Source organism: Lissotriton helveticus, chromosome 1_1, assembly GCF_964261635.1.
Source record: "Lissotriton helveticus chromosome 1_1, aLisHel1.1, whole genome shotgun sequence".
Classification (NCBI taxonomy): Eukaryota; Metazoa; Chordata; class Amphibia; order Caudata; family Salamandridae; genus Lissotriton; species Lissotriton helveticus.
In genome coordinates this window covers 216,111,220-216,136,180 of record NC_136057.1, presented here as the reverse complement: position 1 = coordinate 216,136,180, position 24,961 = coordinate 216,111,220, and the positions used below count along the sequence as shown (strand labels likewise).

The window sequence follows — 24,961 nt, the reverse complement described above, 5'->3', positions numbered from 1 at the left end:
TTGGGTAAAAGATAATCAACAAACTACATGATACAGTTTGGGTAAGTCTTCTTAACCCTTGTCAAAGAATGTAGAAGACAGATGGGTATGTAATGACTTGATTAAGACTTTTTTGAAACATCTCTAATAGGACTCCCCATTCATTGGATCCTGAAAAGAGTATGCAATTGATATACCTTTTCTTTAACCAAGCCGCCTGAACAGGGACTTGAACCCTGGGCCCTCAGATTTAAAGACTGATGCTCTCCCGACTGAGCTATCCAGGCTCGGAGAGGCCGCTCCACAAAATGACCTTATCAACATTTGGAAGTGTCCCAACTATCACTACGTTTCTTAAGATGGTTGCCGGTATTAAGTACTGAATACGCGGAATATAATAATGAATTGGTACTTCAAGCATTTGAAATCTCTTCAGTAAATTTAACCTTATTGTAAGTCCTGAAATTGCTACTATCTCATTTTTTTTGCTGACTTAGAAGTCATATGTTTTTATTGACATTGTAAAATTAAGGAAGGGCCCAAAATCTTACTTCTGAGTAAATTACATTTTCATAAGTACAGCTGCCAATTTCCTCTTCTGCAAAGATTGCGTAATTTGAATAGTATCTATTTAAAATAGACTTCCTTTCACTGCCCTTTTTGGTGAAGCAGAAGCATGCATGCACTGTTTATTACTCTTTTAAACAGTTATGAAATAAATAGGGATAAAACTGACTCTGGTGGGATTCGAACCCACAACCTTTGAATATCTTTTTTACATTCACCTAGAAGTCCAATGCGCTATCCATTGCGCCACAGAGCCAATACGCTCTGATTAGGTGCAGAGATATTCTGAAATGAAATAATGTTGATCAGCTTTATAAAGTTCATTTGATACTATAACCATGGATTTATTTTGAATATTGAATTGGGGAAATTATATTCACCGTCTCAAGTTACATGATACCTTAGGTAAGTCTACGTACGACTTAAGTTTAGTCAAATGGCACATGATATATGAGGCAGATGTGCATTTCACAACTCCATGAAAGACGTTTTTGCAATCTTAGTAATGGAATATCTTATTCGTCATGCAGGGGAACACAAAAAGAGCATCCAATTCGAGTAATTTTTCTTTAAAGGAAGCAACCGCCTGAACAGGGACTTGAACCCTGGACCCTCAGATTAAAAGTCTGATGCTCTACCGACTGAGCTATCCAGGCTCTGCTATACTCTGTCTTAAAATCAGCTAAACAAATGTGGACGTACACTGACCTACACTCTGTGTATTAATATGGTTACATATATTAGCAATCAAATTTGTAGAGTTTAATAACAAATTGATGTTTTAACCCCTTCCATGCTCATGACGAGCTCAGCTCGTCGTGCAGTACACTTGTCATGTGCTTATGACGAGCTGAGCTCGTCATGAACAATGGATTTACAGATCATTCAGCACAGGAGGAAAATCTCCTGTAGCATTGAAGGTGTTAAGCATTTGAAATTTCAGCAGCACACGTAATCCATTTTAAATCCTGAAATTTGTACTATCTCATTTTCGGCTGACTTAGAAATCATGTGTCTAAAATGACCTTGTGAAATCAATAAAGTGCCAAATACTATTACTACCTACTAAATTACATACATTTTCAGCAGTTTCTTTGGGAACTTCCTCTTGGGCATAGATTATGCAATGTTTTCAAAGCAAACAGTCTCTGTTTAAGTAGACTTTCTTTCACTGCCATTTTGGTAAATGTTTCTGGTGATGCAGACGCAGGCATTGCTTGTTACTGTTTCAATTAGTTATAAAATAAGAGGAGGGATAAAATTGACCCAGCTGGTGTTTGAACACAAAGCCTTTGAATGCTTTTGCTACATTCGTCTAGGACTCCAAGCCGCTATCCATTGCACTAGAGATCCGACCTGATTCAACACGGTGATCAGAGATTCACAAATAAAAAGATGACCTATCAGCTGTTGACCAACTTTCTCAAGTTAATCGGACACTACCTTACATTTTGAACATTGAATTGGGTAAAAGATAATCAACAAACTACATGATACAGTTTGGGTAAGTCTTCTTAACCCTTGTCAAAGAATGTAGAAGACAGATGGGTATGTAATGACTTGATTAAGACTTTTTTGAAACATCTCTAATAGGACTCCCCATTCATTGGATCCTGAAAAGAGTATGCAATTGATATACCTTTTCTTTAACCAAGCCGCCTGAACAGGGACTTGAACCCTGGGCCCTCAGATTAAAAGTCTGATGCTCTCCCGACTGAGCTATCCAGGCTCGGAGAGGGCGCTCCACAAAATGACCTTATCAACATTTGGAAGTGTCCCAACTATCACTACGTTTCTTAAGATGGTTGCCGGTATTAAGTACTGAATACGCGGAATATAATAATGAATTGGTACTTCAAGCATTTGAAATCTCTTCAGTAAATTTAACCTTATTGTAAGTCCTGAAATTGCTACTATCTCATTTTTTTTGCTGACTTAGAATTCATATGTTTTTATTGACATTGTAAAATTAAGGAAGGGCCCTAAATCTTACTTCTGAGTAAATTACATTTTCATAAGTACAGCTGCCAATTTCCTCTTCTGCAAAGATTGCGTAACTTGAATAGTATCTATTTAAAATAGACTTCCTTTCACTGCCCTTTTTGGTGAAGCAGAAGCATGCATGCACTGTTTATTACTCTTTTAAACAGTTATGAAATAAATAGGGATAAAAGTGACTCTGGTTGGATTCGAACCCACAACCTTTGAATATCTTTTTTACATTCACCTAGAAGTCCAATGCGCTATCCATTGCGTCACAGAGCCAATACACTCTGATGAGGTGCAGAGATATTCTGAAATGAAATAATGTTGATCAGCTTTATAAAGTTCATTTGATACTATAACCATGGATTTATTTTGAATATTGAATTGGGGAAATTATATTCACCGTCTCAAGTTACATGATACTTTAGGTAAGTCTACGTACGACTTAAGTTTAGTCAAATGGCACATGATATATGAGGCAGATGTGCATTTCACAACTCCATGAAAGACGTTTTTGCAATTTTAGTAATGGAATATCTTATTCGTCATGCAGGGGAACACAAAAAGAGCATCCAATTAGAGTAATTTTTCTTTAAAGGAAGGAACCGCCTGAACAGGGACTTGAACCCTGGACCCTCAGATTAAAAGTCTGATGCTCTACCGACTGAGCTATCCAGGCTCTGCTATACTCTGTCTTAAAATCAGCTAAACAAATGTGGACGTACACTGACCTACACTCTGTGTATTAATATGGTTACATATATTAGCAATCAAATTTGTAGAGTTTAATAACAAATTGATGTTTTAACCCCTTCCATGCTCATGACGAGCTCAGCTCGTCGTGCAGTACACTTGTCGTGTGCTTATGACGAGCTGAGCTCGTCATGAACAATGGATTTACAGATCATTCAGCACAGGAGGAAAATCTCCTGTAGCATTGAAGGTGTTAAGCATTTGAAATTTCAGCAGCACACGTAATCCATTTTAAATCCTGAAATTTGTACTATCTCATTTTCGGCTGACTTAAAAATCATGTGTCTAAAATGACCTTGTGAAATCAATAAAGTGCCAAATATTATTACTACCTACTAAATTACATACATTTTCAGCAGTTTCTTTGGGAACTTCCTCTTGGGCATAGATTATGCAATGTTTTCAAAGCAAACAGTCTCTGTTTAAGTAGACTTTCTTTCACTGCCATTTTGGTAAATGTTTCTGGTGATGCAGACGCAGGCATTGCTTGTTACTGTTTCAATTAGTTATAAAATAAGAGGAGGGATAAAATTGACCCAGCTGGTGTTTGAACACAAAGCCTTTGAATGCTTTTGCTACATTCGTCTAGGACTCCAAGCCGCTATCCATTGCACTAGAGATCCGACCTGATTCAACACGGTGATCAGAGATTCACAAATAAAAATATGACCTATCAGCTGTTGACCAACTTTATCAAGTTAATCGGACACTACCTTACATTTTGAACATTGAATTGGGTAAAAGATAATCAACAAACTACATGATACAGTTTGGGTAAGTCTTCTTAACCCTTGTCAAAGAATGTAGAAGACAGATGGGTATGTAATGACTTGATTAAGACTTTTTTGAAACATCTCTAATAGGACTCCCCATTCATTGGATCCTGAAAAGAGTATGCAATTGATATACCTTTTCTTTAACCAAGCCGCCTGAACAGGGACTTGAACCCTGGGCCCTCAGATTTAAAGACTGATGCTCTCCCGACTGAGCTATCCAGGCTCGGAGAGGCCGCTCCACAAAATGACCTTATCAACATTTGGAAGTGTCCCAACTATCACTACGTTTCTTAAGATGGTTGCCGGTATTAAGTACTGAATACGCGGAATATAATAATGAATTGGTACTTCAAGCATTTGAAATCTCTTCAGTAAATTTAACCTTATTGTAAGTCCTGAAATTGCTACTATCTCATTTTTTTTGCTGACTTAGAAGTCATATGTTTTTATTGACATTGTAAAATTAAGGAAGGGCCCAAAATCTTACTTCTGAGTAAATTACATTTTCATAAGTACAGCTGCCAATTTCCTCTTCTGCAAAGATTGCGTAATTTGAATAGTATCTATTTAAAATAGACTTCCTTTCACTGCCCTTTTTGGTGAAGCAGAAGCATGCATGCACTGTTTATTACTCTTTTAAACAGTTATGAAATAAATAGGGATAAAACTGACTCTGGTGGGATTCGAACCCACAACCTTTGAATATCTTTTTTACATTCACCTAGAAGTCCAATGCGCTATCCATTGCGCCACAGAGCCAATACGCTCTGATTAGGTGCAGAGATATTCTGAAATGAAATAATGTTGATCAGCTTTATAAAGTTCATTTGATACTATAACCATGGATTTATTTTGAATATTGAATTGGGGAAATTATATTCACCGTCTCAAGTTACATGATACCTTAGGTAAGTCTACGTACGACTTAAGTTTAGTCAAATGGCACATGATATATGAGGCAGATGTGCATTTCACAACTCCATGAAAGACGTTTTTGCAATCTTAGTAATGGAATATCTTATTCGTCATGCAGGGGAACACAAAAAGAGCATCCAATTCGAGTAATTTTTCTTTAAAGGAAGCAACCGCCTGAACAGGGACTTGAACCCTGGACCCTCAGATTAAAAGTCTGATGCTCTACCGACTGAGCTATCCAGGCTCTGCTATACTCTGTCTTAAAATCAGCTAAACAAATGTGGACGTACACTGACCTACACTCTGTGTATTAATATGGTTACATATATTAGCAATCAAATTTGTAGAGTTTAATAACAAATTGATGTTTTAACCCCTTCCATGCTCATGACGAGCTCAGCTCGTCGTGCAGTACACTTGTCATGTGCTTATGACGAGCTGAGCTCGTCATGAACAATGGATTTACAGATCATTCAGCACAGGAGGAAAATCTCCTGTAGCATTGAAGGTGTTAAGCATTTGAAATTTCAGCAGCACACGTAATCCATTTTAAATCCTGAAATTTGTACTATCTCATTTTCGGCTGACTTAGAAATCATGTGTCTAAAATGACCTTGTGAAATCAATAAAGTGCCAAATACTATTACTACCTACTAAATTACATACATTTTCAGCAGTTTCTTTGGGAACTTCCTCTTGGGCATAGATTATGCAATGTTTTCAAAGCAAACAGTCTCTGTTTAAGTAGACTTTCTTTCACTGCCATTTTGGTAAATGTTTCTGGTGATGCAGACGCAGGCATTGCTTGTTACTGTTTCAATTAGTTATAAAATAAGAGGAGGGATAAAATTGACCCAGCTGGTGTTTGAACACAAAGCCTTTGAATGCTTTTGCTACATTCGTCTAGGACTCCAAGCCGCTATCCATTGCACTAGAGATCCGACCTGATTCAACACGGTGATCAGAGATTCACAAATAAAAAGATGACCTATCAGCTGTTGACCAACTTTCTCAAGTTAATCGGACACTACCTTACATTTTGAACATTGAATTGGGTAAAAGATAATCAACAAACTACATGATACAGTTTGGGTAAGTCTTCTTAACCCTTGTCAAAGAATGTAGAAGACAGATGGGTATGTAATGACTTGATTAAGACTTTTTTGAAACATCTCTAATAGGACTCCCCATTCATTGGATCCTGAAAAGAGTATGCAATTGATATACCTTTTCTTTAACCAAGCCGCCTGAACAGGGACTTGAACCCTGGGCCCTCAGATTAAAAGTCTGATGCTCTCCCGACTGAGCTATCCAGGCTCGGAGAGGGCGCTCCACAAAATGACCTTATCAACATTTGGAAGTGTCCCAACTATCACTACGTTTCTTAAGATGGTTGCCGGTATTAAGTACTGAATACGCGGAATATAATAATGAATTGGTACTTCAAGCATTTGAAATCTCTTCAGTAAATTTAACCTTATTGTAAGTCCTGAAATTGCTACTATCTCATTTTTTTTGCTGACTTAGAATTCATATGTTTTTATTGACATTGTAAAATTAAGGAAGGGCCCAAAATCTTACTTCTGAGTAAATTACATTTTCATAAGTACAGCTGCCAATTTCCTCTTCTGCAAAGATTGCGTAACTTGAATAGTATCTATTTAAAATAGACTTCCTTTCACTGCCCTTTTTGGTGAAGCAGAAGCATGCATGCACTGTTTATTACTCTTTTAAACAGTTATGAAATAAATAGGGATAAAAGTGACTCTGGTTGGATTCGAACCCACAACCTTTGAATATCTTTTTTACATTCACCTAGAAGTCCAATGCGCTATCCATTGCGCCACAGAGCCAATACACTCTGATGAGGTGCAGAGATATTCTGAAATGAAATAATGTTGATCAGCTTTATAAAGTTCATTTGATACTATAACCATGGATTTATTTTGAATATTGAATTGGGGAAATTATATTCACCGTCTCAAGTTACATGATACTTTAGGTAAGTCTACGTACGACTTAAGTTTAGTCAAATGGCACATGATATATGAGGCAGATGTGCATTTCACAACTCCATGAAAGACGTTTTTGCAATTTTAGTAATGGAATATCTTATTCGTCATGCAGGGGAACACAAAAAGAGCATCCAATTAGAGTAATTTTTCTTTAAAGGAAGGAACCGCCTGAACAGGGACTTGAACCCTGGACCCTCAGATTAAAAGTCTGATGCTCTACCGACTGAGCTATCCAGGCTCTGCTATACTCTGTCTTAAAATCAGCTAAACAAATGTGGACGTACACTGACCTACACTCTGTGTATTAATATGGTTACATATATTAGCAATCAAATTTGTAGAGTTTAATAACAAATTGATGTTTTAACCCCTTCCATGCTCATGACGAGCTCAGCTCGTCGTGCAGTACACTTGTCGTGTGCTTATGACGAGCTGAGCTCGTCATGAACAATGGATTTACAGATCATTCAGCACAGGAGGAAAATCTCCTGTAGCATTGAAGGTGTTAAGCATTTGAAATTTCAGCAGCACACGTAATCCATTTTAAATCCTGAAATTTGTACTATCTCATTTTCGGCTGACTTAGAAATCATGTGTCTAAAATGACCTTGTGAAATCAATAAAGTGCCAAATATTATTACTACCTACTAAATTACATACATTTTCAGCAGTTTCTTTGGGAACTTCCTCTTGGGCATAGATTATGCAATGTTTTCAAAGCAAACAGTCTCTGTTTAAGTAGACTTTCTTTCACTGCCATTTTGGTAAATGTTTCTGGTGATGCAGACGCAGGCATTGCTTGTTACTGTTTCAATTAGTTATAAAATAAGAGGAGGGATAAAATTGACCCAGCTGGTGTTTGAACACAAAGCCTTTGAATGCTTTTGCTACATTCGTCTAGGACTCCAAGCCGCTATCCATTGCACTAGAGATCCGACCTGATTCAACACGGTGATCAGAGATTCACAAATAAAAAGATGACCTATCAGCTGTTGACCAACTTTATCAAGTTAATCGGACACTACCTTACATTTTGAACATTGAATTGGGTAAAAGATAATCAACAAACTACATGATACAGTTTGGGTAAGTCTTCTTAACCCTTGTCAAAGAATGTAGAAGACAGATGGGTATGTAATGACTTGATTAAGACTTTTTTGAAACATCTCTAATAGGACTCCCCATTCATTGGATCCTGAAAAGAGTATGCAATTGATATACCTTTTCTTTAACCAAGCCGCCTGAACAGGGACTTGAACCCTGGGCCCTCAGATTTAAAGACTGATGCTCTCCCGACTGAGCTATCCAGGCTCGGAGAGGCCGCTCCACAAAATGACCTTATCAACATTTGGAAGTGTCCAACTATCACTACGTTTCTTAAGATGGTTGCCGGTATTAAGTACTGAATACGCGGAATATAATAATGAATTGGTACTTCAAGCATTTGAAATCTCTTCAGTAAATTTAACCTTATTGTAAGTCCTGAAATTGCTACTATCTCATTTTTTTTGCTGACTTAGAAGTCATATGTTTTTATTGACATTGTAAAATTAAGGAAGGGCCCAAAATCTTACTTCTGAGTAAATTACATTTTCATAAGTACAGCTGCCAATTTCCTCTTCTGCAAAGATTGCGTAATTTGAATAGTATCTATTTAAAATAGACTTCCTTTCACTGCCCTTTTTGGTGAAGCAGAAGCATGCATGCACTGTTTATTACTCTTTTAAACAGTTATGAAATAAATAGGGATAAAACTGACTCTGGTGGGATTCGAACCCACAACCTTTGAATATCTTTTTTACATTCACCTAGAAGTCCAATGCGCTATCCATTGCGCCACAGAGCCAATTCGCTCTGATTAGGTGCAGAGATATTCTGAAATGAAATAATGTTGATCAGCTTTATAAAGTTCATTTGATACTATAACCATGGATTTATTTTGAATATTGAATTGGGGAAATTATATTCACCGTCTCAAGTTACATGATACCTTAGGTAAGTCTACGTACGACTTAAGTTTAGTCAAATGGCACATGATATATGAGGCAGATGTGCATTTCACAACTCCATGAAAGACGTTTTTGCAATCTTAGTAATGGAATATCTTATTCGTCATGCAGGGGAACACAAAAAGAGCATCCAATTCGAGTAATTTTTCTTTAAAGGAAGCAACCGCCTGAACAGGGACTTGAACCCTGGACCCTCAGATTAAAAGTCTGATGCTCTACCGACTGAGCTATCCAGGCTCTGCTATACTCTGTCTTAAAATCAGCTAAACAAATGTGGACGTACACTGACCTACACTCTGTGTATTAATATGGTTACATATATTAGCAATCAAATTTGTAGAGTTTAATAACAAATTGATGTTTTAACCCCTTCCATGCTCATGACGAGCTCAGCTCGTCGTGCAGTACACTTGTCATGTGCTTATGACGAGCTGAGCTCGTCATGAACAATGGATTTACAGATCATTCAGCACAGGAGGAAAATCTCCTGTAGCATTGAAGGTGTTAAGCATTTGAAATTTCAGCAGCACACGTAATCCATTTTAAATCCTGAAATTTGTACTATCTCATTTTCGGCTGACTTAGAAATCATGTGTCTAAAATGACCTTGTGAAATCAATAAAGTGCCAAATACTATTACTACCTACTAAATTACATACATTTTCAGCAGTTTCTTTGGGAACTTCCTCTTGGGCATAGATTATGCAATGTTTTCAAAGCAAACAGTCTCTGTTTAAGTAGACTTTCTTTCACTGCCATTTTGGTAAATGTTTCTGGTAATGCAGACGCAGGCATTGCTTGTTACTGTTTCAATTAGTTATAAAATAAGAGGAGGGATAAAATTGACCCAGCTGGTGTTTGAACACAAAGCCTTTGAATGCTTTTGCTACATTCGTCTAGGACTCCAAGCCGCTATCCATTGCACTAGAGATCCGACCTGATTCAACACGGTGATCAGAGATTCACAAATAAAAAGATGACCTATCAGCTGTTGACCAACTTTCTCAAGTTAATCGGACACTACCTTACATTTTGAACATTGAATTGGGTAAAAGATAATCAACAAACTACATGATACAGTTTGGGTAAGTCTTCTTAACCCTTGTCAAAGAATGTAGAAGACAGATGGGTATGTAATGACTTGATTAAGACTTTTTTGAAACATCTCTAATAGGACTCCCCATTCATTGGATCCTGAAAAGAGTATGCAATTGATATACCTTTTCTTTAACCAAGCCGCCTGAACAGGGACTTGAACCCTGGGCCCTCAGATTAAAAGTCTGATGCTCTCCCGACTGAGCTATCCAGGCTTGGAGAGGGCGCTCCACAAAATGACCTTATCAACATTTGGAAGTGTCCCAACTATCACTACGTTTCTTAAGATGGTTGCCGGTATTAAGTACTGAATACGCGGAATATAATAATGAATTGGTACTTCAAGCATTTGAAATCTCTTCAGTAAATTTAACCTTATTGTAAGTCCTGAAATTGCTACTATCTCATTTTTTTTGCTGACTTAGAAGTCATATGTTTTTATTGACATTGTAAAATTAAGGAAGGGCCCAAAATCTTACTTCTGAGTAAATTACATTTTCATAAGTACAGCTGCCAATTTCCTCTTCTGCAAAGATTGCGTAATTTGAATAGTATCTATTTAAAATAGACTTCCTTTCACTGCCCTTTTTGGTGAAGCAGAAGCATGCATGCACTGTTTATTACTCTTTTAAACAGTTATGAAATAAATAGGGATAAAACTGACTCTGGTGGGATTCGAACCCACAACCTTTGAATATCTTTTTTACATTCACCTAGAAGTCCAATGCGCTATCCATTGCGCCACAGAGCCAATACGCTCTGATTAGGTGCAGAGATATTCTGAAATGAAATAATGTTGATCAGCTTTATAAAGTTCATTTGATACTATAACCATGGATTTATTTTGAATATTGAATTGGGGAAATTATATTCACCGTCTCAAGTTACATGATACCTTAGGTAAGTCTACGTACGACTTAAGTTTAGTCAAATGGCACATGATATATGAGGCAGATGTGCATTTCACAACTCCATGAAAGACGTTTTTGCAATCTTAGTAATGGAATATCTTATTCGTCATGCAGGGGAACACAAAAAGAGCATCCAATTCGAGTAATTTTTCTTTAAAGGAAGCAACCGCCTGAACAGGGACTTGAACCCTGGACCCTCAGATTAAAAGTCTGATGCTCTACCGACTGAGCTATCCAGGCTCTGCTATACTCTGTCTTAAAATCAGCTAAACAAATGTGGACGTACACTGACCTACACTCTGTGTATTAATATGGTTACATATATTAGCAATCAAATTTGTAGAGTTTAATAACAAATTGATGTTTTAACCCCTTCCATGCTCATGACGAGCTCAGCTCGTCGTGCAGTACACTTGTCATGTGCTTATGACGAGCTGAGCTCGTCATGAACAATGGATTTACAGATCATTCAGCACAGGAGGAAAATCTCCTGTAGCATTGAAGGTGTTAAGCATTTGAAATTTCAGCAGCACACGTAATCCATTTTAAATCCTGAAATTTGTACTATCTCATTTTCGGCTGACTTAGAAATCATGTGTCTAAAATGACCTTGTGAAATCAATAAAGTGCCAAATACTATTACTACCTACTAAATTACATACATTTTCAGCAGTTTCTTTGGGAACTTCCTCTTGGGCATAGATTATGCAATGTTTTCAAAGCAAACAGTCTCTGTTTAAGTAGACTTTCTTTCACTGCCATTTTGGTAAATGTTTCTGGTGATGCAGACGCAGGCATTGCTTGTTACTGTTTCAATTAGTTATAAAATAAGAGGAGGGATAAAATTGACCCAGCTGGTGTTTGAACACAAAGCCTTTGAATGCTTTTGCTACATTCGTCTAGGACTCCAAGCCGCTATCCATTGCACTAGAGATCCGACCTGATTCAACACGGTGATCAGAGATTCACAAATAAAAAGATGACCTATCAGCTGTTGACCAACTTTCTCAAGTTAATCGGACACTACCTTACATTTTGAACATTGAATTGGGTAAAAGATAATCAACAAACTACATGATACAGTTTGGGTAAGTCTTCTTAACCCTTGTCAAAGAATGTAGAAGACAGATGGGTATGTAATGACTTGATTAAGACTTTTTTGAAACATCTCTAATAGGACTCCCCATTCATTGGATCCTGAAAAGAGTATGCAATTGATATACCTTTTCTTTAACCAAGCCGCCTGAACAGGGACTTGAACCCTGGGCCCTCAGATTAAAAGTCTGATGCTCTCCCGACTGAGCTATCCAGGCTTGGAGAGGGCGCTCCACAAAATGACCTTATCAACATTTGGAAGTGTCCCAACTATCACTACGTTTCTTAAGATGGTTGCCGGTATTAAGTACTGAATACGCGGAATATAATAATGAATTGGTACTTCAAGCATTTGAAATCTCTTCAGTAAATTTAACCTTATTGTAAGTCCTGAAATTGCTACTATCTCATTTTTTTTGCTGACTTAGAAGTCATATGTTTTTATTGACATTGTAAAATTAAGGAAGGGCCCAAAATCTTACTTCTGAGTAAATTACATTTTCATAAGTACAGCTGCCAATTTCCTCTTCTGCAAAGATTGCGTAATTTGAATAGTATCTATTTAAAATAGACTTCCTTTCACTGCCCTTTTTGGTGAAGCAGAAGCATGCATGCACTGTTTATTACTCTTTTAAACAGTTATGAAATAAATAGGGATAAAACTGACTCTGGTGGGATTCGAACCCACAACCTTTGAATATCTTTTTTACATTCACCTAGAAGTCCAATGCGCTATCCATTGCGCCACAGAGCCAATACGCTCTGATTAGGTGCAGAGATATTCTGAAATGAAATAATGTTGATCAGCTTTATAAAGTTCATTTGATACTATAACCATGGATTTATTTTGAATATTGAATTGGGGAAATTATATTCACCGTCTCAAGTTACATGATACCTTAGGTAAGTCTACGTACGACTTAAGTTTAGTCAAATGGCACATGATATATGAGGCAGATGTGCATTTCACAACTCCATGAAAGACGTTTTTGCAATCTTAGTAATGGAATATCTTATTCGTCATGCAGGGGAACACAAAAAGAGCATCCAATTCGAGTAATTTTTCTTTAAAGGAAGCAACCGCCTGAACAGGGACTTGAACCCTGGACCCTCAGATTAAAAGTCTGATGCTCTACCGACTGAGCTATCCAGGCTCTGCTATACTCTGTCTTAAAATCAGCTAAACAAATGTGGACGTACACTGACCTACACTCTGTGTATTAATATGGTTACATATATTAGCAATCAAATTTGTAGAGTTTAATAACAAATTGATGTTTTAACCCCTTCCATGCTCATGACGAGCTCAGCTCGTCGTGCAGTACACTTGTCATGTGCTTATGACGAGCTGAGCTCGTCATGAACAATGGATTTACAGATCATTCAGCACAGGAGGAAAATCTCCTGTAGCATTGAAGGTGTTAAGCATTTGAAATTTCAGCAGCACACGTAATCCATTTTAAATCCTGAAATTTGTACTATCTCATTTTCGGCTGACTTAGAAATCATGTGTCTAAAATGACCTTGTGAAATCAATAAAGTGCCAAATACTATTACTACCTACTAAATTACATACATTTTCAGCAGTTTCTTTGGGAACTTCCTCTTGGGCATAGATTATGCAATGTTTTCAAAGCAAACAGTCTCTGTTTAAGTAGACTTTCTTTCACTGCCATTTTGGTAAATGTTTCTGGTGATGCAGACGCAGGCATTGCTTGTTACTGTTTCAATTAGTTATAAAATAAGAGGAGGGATAAAATTGACCCAGCGGGTGTTTGAACACAAAGCCTTTGAATGCTTTTGCTACATTCGTCTAGGACTCCAAGCCGCTATCCATTGCACTAGAGATCCGACCTGATTCAACACGGTGATCAGAGATTCACAAATAAAAAGATGACCTATCAGCTGTTGACCAACTTTCTCAAGTTAATCGGACACTACCTTACATTTTGAACATTGAATTGGGTAAAAGATAATCAACAAACTACATGATACAGTTTGGGTAAGTCTTCTTAACCCTTGTCAAAGAATGTAGAAGACAGATGGGTATGTAATGACTTGATTAAGACTTTTTTGAAACATCTCTAATAGGACTCCCCATTCATTGGATCCTGAAAAGAGTATGCAATTGATATACCTTTTCTTTAACCAAGCCGCCTGAACAGGGACTTGAACCCTGGGCCCTCAGATTAAAAGTCTGATGCTCTCCCGACTGAGCTATCCAGGCTTGGAGAGGGCGCTCCACAAAATGACCTTATCAACATTTGGAAGTGTCCCAACTATCACTACGTTTCTTAAGATGGTTGCCGGTATTAAGTACTGAATACGCGGAATATAATAATGAATTGGTACTTCAAGCATTTGAAATCTCTTCAGTAAATTTAACCTTATTGTAAGTCCTGAAATTGCTACTATCTCATTTTTTTTGCTGACTTAGAATTCATATGTTTTTATTGACATTGTAAAATTAAGGAAGGGCCCAAAATCTTACTTCTGAGTAAATTACATTTTCATAAGTACAGCTGCCAATTTCCTCTTCTGCAAAGATTGCGTAACTTGAATAGTATCTATTTAAAATAGACTTCCTTTCACTGCCCTTTTTGGTGAAGCAGAAGCATGCATGCACTGTTTATTACTCTTTTAAACAGTTATGAAATAAATAGGGATAAAAGTGACTCTGGTTGGATTCGAACCCACAACCTTTGAATATCTTTTTTACATTCACCTAGAAGTCCAATGCGCTATCCATTGCGCCACAGAGCCAATACACTCTGATGAGGTGCAGAGATATTCTGAAATGAAATAATGTTGATCAGCTTTATAAAGTTCATTTGATACTATAACCATGGATTTATTTTGAATATTGAATTGGGGAAATTATATTCACCGTCTCAAGTTACATGATACTTTAGGTAAGTCTACGTACGACTTAAGTTTAGTCAAATGGCACATGATATATGAGGCAGATGTGCATTTCACAACTCCATGAAAGACGTTTTTGCAATTTTAGTAATGGAATATCTTATTCGTCATGCAGGGGAACACAAAAAGAGCATCCAATTAGAGTAATTTTTCTTTAAAGGAAGGAACCGCCTGAACAGGGACTTGAACCCTGGACCCTCAGATTAAAAGTCTGATGCTCTACCGACTGAGCTATCCAGGCTCTGCTATACTCTGTCTTAAAATCAGCTAAACAAATGTGGACGTACACTGACCTACACTCTGTGTATTAATATGGTTACATATATTAGCAATCAAATTTGTAGAGTTTAATAACAAATTGATGTTTTAACCCCTTCCATGCTCATGACGAGCTCAGCTCGTCGTGCAGTACACTTGTCGTGTGCTTATGACGAGCTGAGCTCGTCATGAACAATGGATTTACAGATCATTCAGCACAGGAGGAAAATCTCCTGTAGCATTGAAGGTGTTAAGCATTTGAAATTTCAGCAGCACACGTAATCCATTTTAAATCCTGAAATTTGTACTATCTCATTTTCGGCTGACTTAGAAATCATGTGTCTAAAATGACCTTGTGAAATCAATAAAGTGCCAAATATTATTACTACCTACTAAATTACATACATTTTCAGCAGTTTCTTTGGGAACTTCCTCTTGGGCATAGATTATGCAATGTTTTCAAAGCAAACAGTCTCTGTTTAAGTAGACTTTCTTTCACTGCCATTTTGGTAAATGTTTCTGGTGATGCAGACGCAGGCATTGCTTGTTACTGTTTCAATTAGTTATAAAATAAGAGGAGGGATAAAATTGACCCAGCTGGTGTTTGAACACAAAGCCTTTGAATGCTTTTGCTACATTCGTCTAGGACTCCAAGCCGCTATCCATTGCACTAGAGATCCGACCTGATTCAACACGGTGATCAGAGATTCACAAATAAAAAGATGACCTATCAGCTGTTGACCAACTTTCTCAAGTTAATCGGACACTACCTTACATTTTGAACATTGAATTGGGTAAAAGATAATCAACAAACTACATGATACAGTTTGGGTAAGTCTTCTTAACCCTTGTCAAAGAATGTAGAAGACAGATGGGTATGTAATGACTTGATTAAGACTTTTTTGAAACATCTCTAATAGGACTCCCCATTCATTGGATCCTGAAAAGAGTATGCAATTGATATACCTTTTCTTTAACCAAGCCGCCTGAACAGGGACTTGAACCCTGGGCCCTCAGATTAAAAGTCTGATGCTCTCCCGACTGAGCTATCCAGGCTTGGAGAGGGCGCTCCACAAAATGACCTTATCAACATTTGGAAGTGTCCCAACTATCACTACGTTTCTTAAGATGGTTGCCGGTATTAAGTACTGAATACGCGGAATATAATAATGAATTGGTACTTCAAGCATTTGAAATCTCTTCAGTAAATTTAACCTTATTGTAAGTCCTGAAATTGCTACTATCTCATTTTTTTTGCTGACTTAGAAGTCATATGTTTTTATTGACATTGTAAAATTAAGGAAGGGCCCAAAATCTTACTTCTGAGTAAATTACATTTTCATAAGTACAGCTGCCAATTTCCTCTTCTGCAAAGATTGCGTAATTTGAATAGTATCTATTTAAAATAGACTTCCTTTCACTGCCCTTTTTGGTGAAGCAGAAGCATGCATGCACTGTTTATTACTCTTTTAAACAGTTATGAAATAAATAGGGATAAAACTGACTCTGGTGGGATTCGAACCCACAACCTTTGAATATCTTTTTTACATTCACCTAGAAGTCCAATGCGCTATCCATTGCGCCACAGAGCCAATACGCTCTGATTAGGTGCAGAGATATTCTGAAATGAAATAATGTTGATCAGCTTTATAAAGTTCATTTGATACTATAACCATGGATTTATTTTGAATATTGAATTGGGGAAATTATATTCACCGTCTCAAGTTACATGATACCTTAGGTAAGTCTACGTACGACTTAAGTTTAGTCAAATGGCACATGATATATGAGGCAGATGTGCATTTCACAACTCCATGAAAGACGTTTTTGCAATCTTAGTAATGGAATATCTTATTCGTCATGCAGGGGAACACAAAAAGAGCATCCAATTCGAGTAATTTTTCTTTAAAGGAAGCAACCGCCTGAACAGGGACTTGAACCCTGGACCCTCAGATTAAAAGTCTGATGCTCTACCGACTGAGCTATCCAGGCTCTGCTATACTCTGTCTTAAAATCAGCTAAACAAATGTGGACGTACACTGACCTACACTCTGTGTATTAATATGGTTACATATATTAGCAATCAAATTTGTAGAGTTTAATAACAAATTGATGTTTTAACCCCTTCCATGCTCATGACGAGCTCAGCTCGTCGTGCAGTACACTTGTCATGTGCTTATGACGAGCTGAGCTCGTCATGAACAATGGATTTACAGATCATTCAGCACAGGAGGAAAATCTCCTGTAGCATTGAAGGTGTTAAGCATTTGAAATTTCAGCAGCACACGTAATCCATTTTAAATCCTGAAATTTGTACTATCTCATTTTCGGCTGACTTAGAAATCATGTGTCTAAAATGACCTTGTGAAATCAATAAAGTGCCAAATACTATTACTACCTACTAAATTACATACATTTTCAGCAGTTTCTTTGGGAACTTCCTCTTGGGCATAGATTATGCAATGTTTTCAAAGCAAACAGTCTCTGTTTAAGTAGACTTTCTTTCACTGCCATTTTGGTAAATGTTTCTGGTGATGCAGACGCAGGCATTGCTTGTTACTGTTTCAATTAGTTATAAAATAAGAGGAGGGATAAAATTGACCCAGCTGGTGTTTGAACACAAAGCCTTTGAATGCTTTTGCTACATTCGTCTAGGACTCCAAGCCGCTATCCATTGCACTAGAGATCCGACCTGATTCAACACGGTGATCAGAGATTCACAAATAAAAAGATGACCTATCAGCTGTTGACCAACTTTCTCAAGTTAATCGGACACTACCTTACATTTTGAACATTGAATTGGGTAAAAGATAATCAACAAACTACATGATACAGTTTGGGTAAGTCTTCTTAACCCTTGTCAAAGAATGTAGAAGACAGATGGGTATGTAATGACTTGATTAAGACTTTTTTGAAACATCTCTAATAGGACTCCCCATTCATTGGATCCTGAAAAGAGTATGCAATTGATATACCTTTTCTTTAACCAAGCCGCCTGAACAGGGACTTGAACCCTGGGCCCTCAGATTAAAAGTCTGATGCTCTCCCGACTGAGCTATCCAGGCTTGGAGAGGGCGCTCCACAAAATGACCTTATCAACATTTGGAAGTGTCCCAACTATCACTACGTTTCTTAAGATGGTTGCCGGTATTAAGTACTGAATACGCGGAATATAATAATGAATTGGTACTTCAAGCATTTGAAATCTCTTCAGTAAATTTAACCTTATTGTAAGTCCTGAAATTGCTACTATCTCATTTTTTTTGCTGACTTAGAATTCATATGTTTTTATTGACATTGTAAAATTAAGGAAGGGCCCAAAATCTTACTTCTGAGTCAATTACATTTTCATAAGTACAGCTGCCAATTTCCTCTTCTGCAAAGATTGCGTAACTTGAATAGTATCTATTTAAAATAGACTTCCTTTCACTGCCCTTTTTGGTGAAGCAGAAGCATGCATGCACTGTTTATTACTCTTTTAAACAGTTATGAAATAAATAGGGATAAAAGTGACTCTGGTTGGATTCGAACCCACAACCTTTGAATATCTTTTTTACATTCACCTAGAAGTCCAATGCGCTATCCATTGCGCCACAGAGCCAATACGCTCTGATTAGGTGCAGAGATATTCTGAAATGAAATAATGTTGATCAGCTTTATAAAGTTCATTTGATACTATAACCATGGATTTATTTTGAATATTGAATTGGGGAAATTATATTCACCGTCTCAAGTTACATGATACCTTAGGTAAGTCTACGTACGACTTAAGTTTAGTCAAATGGCACATGATATATGAGGCAGATGTGCATTTCACAACTCCATGAAAGACGTTTTTGCAATCTTAGTAATGGAATATCTTATTCGTCATGCAGGGGAACACAAAAAGAGCATCCAATTCGAGTAATTTTTCTTTAAAGGAAGCAACCGCCTGAACAGGGACTTGAACCCTGGACCCTCAGATTAAAAGTCTGATGCTCTACCGACTGAGCTATCCAGGCTCTGCTATACTCTGTCTTAAAATCAGCTAAACAAATGTGGACGTACACTGACCTACACTCTGTGTATTAATATGGTTACATATATTAGCAATCAAATTTGTAGAGTTTAATAACAAATTGATGTTTTAACCCCTTCCATGCTCATGACGAGCTCAGCTCGTCGTGCAGTACACTTGTCATGTGCTTATGACGAGCTGAGCTCGTCATGAACAATGGATTTACAGATCATTCAGCACAGGAGGAAAATCTCCTGTAGCATTGAAGGTGTTAAGCATTTGAAATTTCAGCAGCACACGTAATCCATTTTAAATCCTGAAATTTGTACTATCTCATTTTCGGCTGACTTAGAAGTCATGTGTCTAAAATGACCTTGTGAAATCAATAAAGTGCCAAATACTATTACTACCTACTAAATTACATACATTTTCAGCAGTTTCTTTGGGAACTTCCTCTTGGGCATAGATTATGCAATGTTTTCAAAGCAAACAGTCTCTGTTTAAGTAGACTTTCTTTCACTGCCATTTTGGTAAATGTTTCTGGTGATGCAGACGCAGGCATTGCTTGTTACTGTTTCAATTAGTTATAAAATAAGAGGAGGGATAAAATTGACCCAGCTGGTGTTTGAACACAAAGCCTTTGAATGCTTTTGCTACATTCGTCTAGGACTCCAAGCCGCTATCCATTGCACTAGAGATCCGACCTGATTCAACACGGTGATCAGAGATTCACAAATAAAAAGATGACCTATCAGCTGTTGACCAACTTTCTCAAGTTAATCGGACACTACCTTACATTTTGAACATTGAATTGGGTAAAAGATAATCAACAAACTACATGATACAGTTTGGGTAAGTCTTCTTAACCCTTGTCAAAGAATGTAGAAGACAGATGGGTATGTAATGACTTGATTAAGACTTTTTTGAAACATCTCTAATAGGACTCCCCATTCATTGGATCCTGAAAAGAGTATGCAATTGATATACCTTTTCTTTAACCAAGCCGCCTGAACAGGGACTTGAACCCTGGGCCCTCAGATTAAAAGTCTGATGCTCTCCCGACTGAGCTATCCAGGCTTGGAGAGGGCGCTCCACAAAATGACCTTATCAACATTTGGAAGTGTCCCAACTATCACTACGTTTCTTAAGATGGTTGCCGGTATTAAGTACTGAATACGCGGAATATAATAATGAATTGGTACTTCAAGCATTTGAAATCTCTTCAGTAAATTTAACCTTATTGTAAGTCCTGAAATTGCTACTATCTCATTTTTTTTGCTGACTTAGAATTCATATGTTTTTATTGACATTGTAAAATTAAGGAAGGGCCCAAAATCTTACTTCTGAGTCAATTACATTTTCATAAGTACAGCTGCCAATTTCCTCTTCTGCAAAGATTGCGTAACTTGAATAGTATCTATTTAAAATAGACTTCCTTTCACTGCCCTTTTTGGTGAAGCAGAAGCATGCATGCACTGTTTATTACTCTTTTAAACAGTTATGAAATAAATAGGGATAAAAGTGACTCTGGTTGGATTCGAACCCACAACCTTTGAATATCTTTTTTACATTCACCTAGAAGTCCAATGCGCTATCCATTGCGCCACAGAGCCAATACGCTCTGATTAGGTGCAGAGATATTCTGAAATGAAATAATGTTGATCAGCTTTATAAAGTTCATTTGATACTATAACCATGGATTTATTTTGAATATTGAATTGGGGAAATTATATTCACCGTCTCAAGTTACATGATACCTTAGGTAAGTCTACGTACGACTTAAGTTTAGTCAAATGGCACATGATATATGAGGCAGATGTGCATTTCACAACTCCATGAAAGACGTTTTTGCAATCTTAGTAATGGAATATCTTATTCGTCATGCAGGGGAACACAAAAAGAGCATCCAATTCGAGTAATTTTTCTTTAAAGGAAGCAACCGCCTGAACAGGGACTTGAACCCTGGACCCTCAGATTAAAAGTCTGATGCTCTACCGACTGAGCTATCCAGGCTCTGCTATACTCTGTCTTAAAATCAGCTAAACAAATGTGGACGTACACTGACCTACACTCTGTGTATTAATATGGTTACATATATTAGCAATCAAATTTGTAGAGTTTAATAACAAATTGATGTTTTAACCCCTTCCATGCTCATGACGAGCTCAGCTCGTCGTGCAGTACACTTGTCATGTGCTTATGACGAGCTGAGCTCGTCATGAACAATGGATTTACAGATCATTCAGCACAGGAGGAAAATCTCCTGTAGCATTGAAGGTGTTAAGCATTTGAAATTTCAGCAGCACACGTAATCCATTTTAAATCCTGAAATTTGTACTATCTCATTTTCGGCTGACTTAGAAGTCATGTGTCTAAAATGACCTTGTGAAATCAATAAAGTGCCAAATACTATTACTACCTACTAAATTACATACATTTTCAGCAGTTTCTTTGGGAACTTCCTCTTGGGCATAGATTATGCAATGTTTTCAAAGCAAACAGTCTCTGTTTAAGTAGACTTTCTTTCACTGCCATTTTGGTAAATGTTTCTGGTGATGCAGACGCAGGCATTGCTTGTTACTGTTTCAATTAGTTATAAAATAAGAGGAGGGATAAAATTGACCCAGCTGGTGTTTGAACACAAAGCCTTTGAATGCTTTTGCTACATTCGTCTAGGACTCCAAGCCGCTATCCATTGCACTAGAGATCCGACCTGATTCAACACGGTGATCAGAGATTCACAAATAAAAAGATGACCTATCAGCTGTTGACCAACTTTCTCAAGTTAATCGGACACTACCTTACATTTTGAACATTGAATTGGGTAAAAGATAATCAACAAACTACATGATACAGTTTGGGTAAGTCTTCTTAACCCTTGTCAAAGAATGTAGAAGACAGATGGGTATGTAATGACTTGATTAAGACTTTTTTGAAACATCTCTAATAGGACTCCCCATTCATTGGATCCTGAAAAGAGTATGCAATTGATATACCTTTTCTTTAACCAAGCCGCCTGAACAGGGACTTGAACCCTGGGCCCTCAGATTAAAAGTCTGATGCTCTCCCGACTGAGCTATCCAGGCTTGGAGAGGGCGCTCCACAAAATGACCTTATCAACATTTGGAAGTGTCCCAACTATCACTACGTTTCTTAAGATGGTTGCCGGTATTAAGTACTGAATACGCGGAATATAATAATGAATTGGTACTTCAAGCATTTGAAATCTCTTCAGTAAATTTAACCTTATTGTAAGTCCTGAAATTGCTACTATCTCATTTTTTTTGCTGACTTAGAAGTCATATGTTTTTATTGACATTGTAAAATTAAGGAAGGGCCCAAAATCTTACTTCTGAGTAAATTACATTTTCATAAGTACAGCTGCCAATTTCCTCTTCTGCAAAGATTGCGTAATTTGAATAGTATCTATTTAAAATAGACTTCCTTTCACTGCCCTTTTTGGTGAAGCAGAAGCATGCATGCACTGTTTATTACTCTTTTAAACAGTTATGAAATAAATAGGGATAAAACTGACTCTGGTGGGATTCGAACCCACAACCTTTGAATATCTTTTTTACATTCACCTAGAAGTCCAATGCGCTATCCATTGCGCCACAGAGCCAATACGCTCTGATTAGGTGCAGAGATATTCTGAAATGAAATAATGTTGATCAGCTTTATAAAGTTCATTTGATACTATAACCATGGATTTATTTTGAATATTGAATTGGGGAAATTATATTCACCGTCTCAAGTTACATGATACCTTAGGTAAGTCTACGTACGACTTAAGTTTAGTCAAATGGCACATGATATATGAGGCAGATGTGCATTTCACAACTCCATGAAAGACGTTTTTGCAATCTTAGTAATGGAATATCTTATTCGTCATGCAGGGGAACACAAAAAGAGCATCCAATTCGAGTAATTTTTCTTTAAAGGAAGCAACCGCCTGAACAGGGACTTGAACCCTGGACCCTCAGATTAAAAGTCTGATGCTCTACCGACTGAGCTATCCAGGCTCTGCTATACTCTGTCTTAAAATCAGCTAAACAAATGTGGACGTACACTGACCTACACTCTGTGTATTAATATGGTTACATATATTAGCAATCAAATTTGTAGAGTTTAATAACAAATTGATGTTTTAACCCCTTCCATGCTCATGACGAGCTCAGCTCGTCGTGCAGTACACTTGTCATGTGCTTATGACGAGCTGAGCTCGTCATGAACAATGGATTTACAGATCATTCAGCACAGGAGGAAAATCTCCTGTAGCATTGAAGGTGTTAAGCATTTGAAATTTCAGCAGCACACGTAATCCATTTTAAATCCTGAAATTTGTACTATCTCATTTTCGGCTGACTTAGAAATCATGTGTCTAAAATGACCTTGTGAAATCAATAAAGTGCCAAATACTATTACTACCTACTAAATTACATACATTTTCAGCAGTTTCTTTGGGAACTTCCTCTTGGGCATAGATTATGCAATGTTTTCAAAGCAAACAGTCTCTGTTTAAGTAGACTTTCTTTCACTGCCATTTTGGTAAATGTTTCTGGTGATGCAGACGCAGGCATTGCTTGTTACTGTTTCAATTAGTTATAAAATAAGAGGAGGGATAAAATTGACCCAGCTGGTGTTTGAACACAAAGCCTTTGAATGCTTTTGCTACATTCGTCTAGGACTCCAAGCCGCTATCCATTGCACTAGAGATCCGACCTGATTCAACACGGTGATCAGAGATTCACAAATAAAAAGATGACCTATCAGCTGTTGACCAACTTTCTCAAGTTAATCGGACACTACCTTACATTTTGAACATTGAATTGGGTAAAAGATAATCAACAAACTACATGATACAGTTTGGGTAAGTCTTCTTAACCCTTGTCAAAGAATGTAGAAGACAGATGGGTATGTAATGACTTGATTAAGACTTTTTTGAAACATCTCTAATAGGACTCCCCATTCATTGGATCCTGAAAAGAGTATGCAATTGATATACCTTTTCTTTAACCAAGCCGCCTGAACAGGGACTTGAACCCTGGGCCCTCAGATTAAAAGTCTGATGCTCTCCCGACTGAGCTATCCAGGCTTGGAGAGGGCACTCCACAAAATGACCTTATCAACATTTGGAAGTGTCCCAACTATCACTACGTTTCTTAAGATGGTTGCCGGTATTAAGTACTGAATACGCGGAATATAATAATGAATTGGTACTTCAAGCATTTGAAATCTCTTCAGTAAATTTAACCTTATTGTAAGTCCTGAAATTGCTACTATCTCATTTTTTTTGCTGACTTAGAAGTCATATGTTTTTATTGACATTGTAAAATTAAGGAAGGGCCCAAAATCTTACTTCTGAGTAAATTACATTTTCATAAGTACAGCTGCCAATTTCCTCTTCTGCAAAGATTGCGTAATTTGAATAGTATCTATTTAAAATAGACTTCCTTTCACTGCCCTTTTTGGTGAAGCAGAAGCATGCATGCACTGTTTATTACTCTTTTAAACAGTTATGAAATAAATAGGGATAAAAGTGACTCTGGTGGGATTCGAACCCACAACCTTTGAATATCTTTTTTACATTCACCTAGAAGTCCAATGCGCTATCCATTGCGCCACAGAGCCAATACGCTCAGATTAGGTGCAGAGATATTCTGAAATGAAATAATGTTGATCA

The 24,961-nt window shown here is 37.3% G+C and overlaps 20 non-coding genes across 20 annotated transcripts; all 20 read right to left on the bottom strand.

Annotated features, from left to right (window-relative positions):
- Positions 1-711: 711 nt before the first annotated feature.
- Positions 712-802, bottom strand: TRNAR-UCU (transfer RNA arginine (anticodon UCU)). The gene is given in 2 exon segments: positions 712-747; positions 766-802. It is a non-coding gene; the product is annotated as a tRNA-Arg (tRNA).
- A 327-nt stretch (positions 803-1,129) lies between these two features.
- On the bottom strand, positions 1,130-1,202 carry TRNAK-UUU (transfer RNA lysine (anticodon UUU)). The gene has a single exon. It is a non-coding gene; the product is annotated as a tRNA-Lys (tRNA).
- Positions 1,203-3,138: 1,936 nt separating this feature from the next.
- TRNAK-UUU (transfer RNA lysine (anticodon UUU)) lies at positions 3,139-3,211 on the bottom strand. Its single transcript has one exon. It is a non-coding gene; the product is annotated as a tRNA-Lys (tRNA).
- A 1,518-nt stretch (positions 3,212-4,729) lies between these two features.
- Positions 4,730-4,820, bottom strand: TRNAR-UCU (transfer RNA arginine (anticodon UCU)). The gene is given in 2 exon segments: positions 4,730-4,765; positions 4,784-4,820. It is a non-coding gene; the product is annotated as a tRNA-Arg (tRNA).
- A 327-nt stretch (positions 4,821-5,147) lies between these two features.
- Positions 5,148-5,220, bottom strand: TRNAK-UUU (transfer RNA lysine (anticodon UUU)). The gene has a single exon. It is a non-coding gene; the product is annotated as a tRNA-Lys (tRNA).
- A 1,936-nt stretch (positions 5,221-7,156) lies between these two features.
- TRNAK-UUU (transfer RNA lysine (anticodon UUU)) lies at positions 7,157-7,229 on the bottom strand. Its single transcript has one exon. It is a non-coding gene; the product is annotated as a tRNA-Lys (tRNA).
- A 1,517-nt stretch (positions 7,230-8,746) lies between these two features.
- On the bottom strand, positions 8,747-8,837 carry TRNAR-UCU (transfer RNA arginine (anticodon UCU)). Its single transcript is given in 2 exon segments — positions 8,747-8,782; positions 8,801-8,837. It is a non-coding gene; the product is annotated as a tRNA-Arg (tRNA).
- A 327-nt stretch (positions 8,838-9,164) lies between these two features.
- TRNAK-UUU (transfer RNA lysine (anticodon UUU)) lies at positions 9,165-9,237 on the bottom strand. Its single transcript has one exon. It is a non-coding gene; the product is annotated as a tRNA-Lys (tRNA).
- Positions 9,238-10,755: 1,518 nt separating this feature from the next.
- On the bottom strand, positions 10,756-10,846 carry TRNAR-UCU (transfer RNA arginine (anticodon UCU)). Its single transcript is given in 2 exon segments — positions 10,756-10,791; positions 10,810-10,846. It is a non-coding gene; the product is annotated as a tRNA-Arg (tRNA).
- A 327-nt stretch (positions 10,847-11,173) lies between these two features.
- Positions 11,174-11,246, bottom strand: TRNAK-UUU (transfer RNA lysine (anticodon UUU)). Its single transcript has one exon. It is a non-coding gene; the product is annotated as a tRNA-Lys (tRNA).
- A 1,518-nt stretch (positions 11,247-12,764) lies between these two features.
- Positions 12,765-12,855, bottom strand: TRNAR-UCU (transfer RNA arginine (anticodon UCU)). Its single transcript is given in 2 exon segments — positions 12,765-12,800; positions 12,819-12,855. It is a non-coding gene; the product is annotated as a tRNA-Arg (tRNA).
- A 327-nt stretch (positions 12,856-13,182) lies between these two features.
- Positions 13,183-13,255, bottom strand: TRNAK-UUU (transfer RNA lysine (anticodon UUU)). The gene has a single exon. It is a non-coding gene; the product is annotated as a tRNA-Lys (tRNA).
- Positions 13,256-15,191: 1,936 nt separating this feature from the next.
- On the bottom strand, positions 15,192-15,264 carry TRNAK-UUU (transfer RNA lysine (anticodon UUU)). The gene has a single exon. It is a non-coding gene; the product is annotated as a tRNA-Lys (tRNA).
- Positions 15,265-16,782: 1,518 nt separating this feature from the next.
- On the bottom strand, positions 16,783-16,873 carry TRNAR-UCU (transfer RNA arginine (anticodon UCU)). Its single transcript is given in 2 exon segments — positions 16,783-16,818; positions 16,837-16,873. It is a non-coding gene; the product is annotated as a tRNA-Arg (tRNA).
- A 327-nt stretch (positions 16,874-17,200) lies between these two features.
- TRNAK-UUU (transfer RNA lysine (anticodon UUU)) lies at positions 17,201-17,273 on the bottom strand. The gene has a single exon. It is a non-coding gene; the product is annotated as a tRNA-Lys (tRNA).
- Positions 17,274-19,209: 1,936 nt separating this feature from the next.
- On the bottom strand, positions 19,210-19,282 carry TRNAK-UUU (transfer RNA lysine (anticodon UUU)). The gene has a single exon. It is a non-coding gene; the product is annotated as a tRNA-Lys (tRNA).
- Positions 19,283-21,218: 1,936 nt separating this feature from the next.
- TRNAK-UUU (transfer RNA lysine (anticodon UUU)) lies at positions 21,219-21,291 on the bottom strand. The gene has a single exon. It is a non-coding gene; the product is annotated as a tRNA-Lys (tRNA).
- Positions 21,292-22,809: 1,518 nt separating this feature from the next.
- Positions 22,810-22,900, bottom strand: TRNAR-UCU (transfer RNA arginine (anticodon UCU)). The gene is given in 2 exon segments: positions 22,810-22,845; positions 22,864-22,900. It is a non-coding gene; the product is annotated as a tRNA-Arg (tRNA).
- Positions 22,901-23,227: 327 nt separating this feature from the next.
- Positions 23,228-23,300, bottom strand: TRNAK-UUU (transfer RNA lysine (anticodon UUU)). Its single transcript has one exon. It is a non-coding gene; the product is annotated as a tRNA-Lys (tRNA).
- Positions 23,301-24,818: 1,518 nt separating this feature from the next.
- TRNAR-UCU (transfer RNA arginine (anticodon UCU)) lies at positions 24,819-24,909 on the bottom strand. The gene is given in 2 exon segments: positions 24,819-24,854; positions 24,873-24,909. It is a non-coding gene; the product is annotated as a tRNA-Arg (tRNA).
- Positions 24,910-24,961: the final 52 nt, after the last annotated feature.